Source organism: Sabethes cyaneus, chromosome 1 (assembly GCF_943734655.1).
Source record: "Sabethes cyaneus chromosome 1, idSabCyanKW18_F2, whole genome shotgun sequence".
NCBI classification, from domain to species: domain Eukaryota; kingdom Metazoa; phylum Arthropoda; class Insecta; order Diptera; family Culicidae; genus Sabethes; species Sabethes cyaneus.
In genome coordinates this window covers 64,428,777-64,431,470 of record NC_071353.1, presented here as the reverse complement: position 1 = coordinate 64,431,470, position 2,694 = coordinate 64,428,777, and the positions used below count along the sequence as shown (strand labels likewise).

At 35.3% G+C, this 2,694-nt stretch overlaps 1 pseudogene; it reads right to left on the bottom strand.

Annotated features, from left to right (window-relative positions):
* Window positions 1-1,458: 1,458 nt before the first annotated feature.
* Window positions 1,459-2,097, bottom strand: LOC128735418 (uncharacterized protein DDB_G0271670-like; annotated as a pseudogene).
* Window positions 2,098-2,694: the final 597 nt, after the last annotated feature.

Genomic DNA, 2,694 nt, shown 5'->3' with positions numbered 1-2,694 from the left:
TTTTTTACCCGATTTTGTCACGGTTTTGATTTATCAAAAGCTTAGTTTGAAAATCATTTTCAAACATGTCAAGTGTGTTAAAACACTGTGAAAAGAACTGTGTTGATTTTTGTGGAGTTTCCACAAAAGTTGTTTCTTTTCTCCACAACTATAATAGCTAGAAGGTCACTTTCTTTGGCAAAGTTTTTTATAATAATCTTCTCAAAAATTTTTTAGAACATTGTTTTACTCTATCTCTTACTGCTTGAAAAATAATTTTTCTATCTTCTATCTTTTTTTATGTTTTCATACTTGTGGGACCTCACAGTACAGGTGACAAATGTCCACAGAGAGGTAGAAGGAAGTGCGAAAGGTCCTAAAAGTGATCAGAATGAAATATATGTAGTTCGTTCTAAGTTATCTGCAAAAACATAAAAATTGAAAAAATACCCGATTTTGTCACTGTCCCGTTTTTGTCACCTCTAAATTCATCATGGGGGTGACAAAATCGGGTCATTACTGTACCACAACACTAACAAAACGACCAGATATATGCAGCACATCTTTCTGATACTCCTCGGGACAAACTGGCTGTTCAAAGATTCCAGAATGTTTCTAGGGTGATGGCATGGAAAAGTTTCTACAAAAATTTAAAGGTTCCATTGCTGTTAATTGAATCTGCACACTTCGAAAACATCTTGTAAGTTTACGACTTCTTTGATGCACAAAAATGGAATATCGCAAATCATATAACATAACGTGTTATTTCACTGAAAGGTTTGTTTATTACATTTGGCTTGATGTAAAAATATATCTTTAAAAACGATTTAGGTTGTTTACGTTGTACAGTTAGTCCACCAGCATGGGTCACACACAATTATGGGTCATTTTAGCTAAAGAAACTGACTAAAGAAAAGACATTGGAGCTCAGTCACTCGCGGCCTCCTGTCATCATTAAACCTGATTTGCTCAACGATGATTGTTGTGCGTGACTCTTTTCAAAGTTGCTAGGAAAAGTTCGAACAAAATTTTTTCGAGTTCAACATTTAGGCGATTTTATGAACTGTACGATACAAATTTGATTGCCTGGTGTTTTCGTTAGGCAGCACGGATCGATTTCGTGATGATATGATGATATTTGTTGCCGTTTGCTTGCAGTCATTATTTTCTGCCGCGTTAATCGACTGATACTCCACAAGTTTTCGAGCAAAAGATTCAGAAGGTTTCATCGAGATTCATGCGCACTTGGTTTCGACGAACGGAAAATGAGTTACCTGTCACTTCTTTAGTCAGTTTCTTTAATTTTAGCTTTTTCTGCCAGTTAATGCATGAATATTATACTAATTGATTGATGAAATTGTTATTCATAAGTGATGATGATGGTGATGATGATGGTGATGATGATGGTGATGATGATGATGATGATGATGATGATGATGATGATGATGATGATGATGATGATGATGATGATGATGATGATGATGATGATGATGATGATGATGATGATGATGATGATGATGATGATGATGATGATGATGATGATGATGATGATGATGATGATGATGATGATGATGATGATGATGATGATGATGATGATGATGATGATGATGATGATGATTTATTTTTTTATTTATTTATTTACGATGATGATGATGATGATGATGATGATGATGATGATGGTGATGATGATGATGATGATGATGATGATGATGATGATGATGATGATGATGATGATGATGATGATGATGATGATGATGATGATGATGATGATGATGATGGTGATGATGATGATGATGGTGATGATGATGATGATGATGATGATGATGATGATGATGATGATGATGATGATGATGATGATGATGATGATGATGATGATGATGATGATGATGATGATGATGATGATGATGATGATGATGATGATGGTGATGATGATGATGATGATGATGATGATGATGATGATGATGATGATGATGATGATGATGATGATGATGATGATGATGATGATGATGATGATGATGATGATGATGATGATGATGATGATGATGATGATGATGATGATGATGATGATGATGATGATGATGATGATGATGATGATGATGATGATGATGATGATGATGATGATGATTATGATGATGGGTCCACTTGTTACCCCTACGGAAGTTTGAGGTAGACGATTTATCTATATGATAATTTTATAAAAATAACCCAAGAAAATAATGAAAAAGCAATGGTTTTTTCACACAGACACAAATTCCTAATGGTTTACACCAGCATGACTACGAAGAGATTAAACTCTCAAGTTATTTAACTATCCAGAGCGCCCAGTACAATCATTACACAACTTTCAGCTAACTAGCGATATTCAACATTTACATTAAGCTAGTATCCAGTGTAATCCGTTGCTGGGCCTAACGGTCTAGACGAAACCATTCCCGCCGTTAACAACAAGTAAAGCATAAGTCAAACTGCCTACCAAGCATTGAACTTATGAGGATATTCCCACTCAGGGCAGTCAAAGAAATATCCCACCCAATGAAAACCTTAACCAGCTAGGAAATTCTACCTCTGATAGTTTTCAGAAATGTAATCTTCCTGAATGATCTGACCCGTACCACCATTTAAAGAACCATTTGCTTCCCATTGTCAAAAAACACTACAAGAATGCACTGCTTCCAACAAGATACTACACCGGACGAAAGTTACACAACCCGAGTA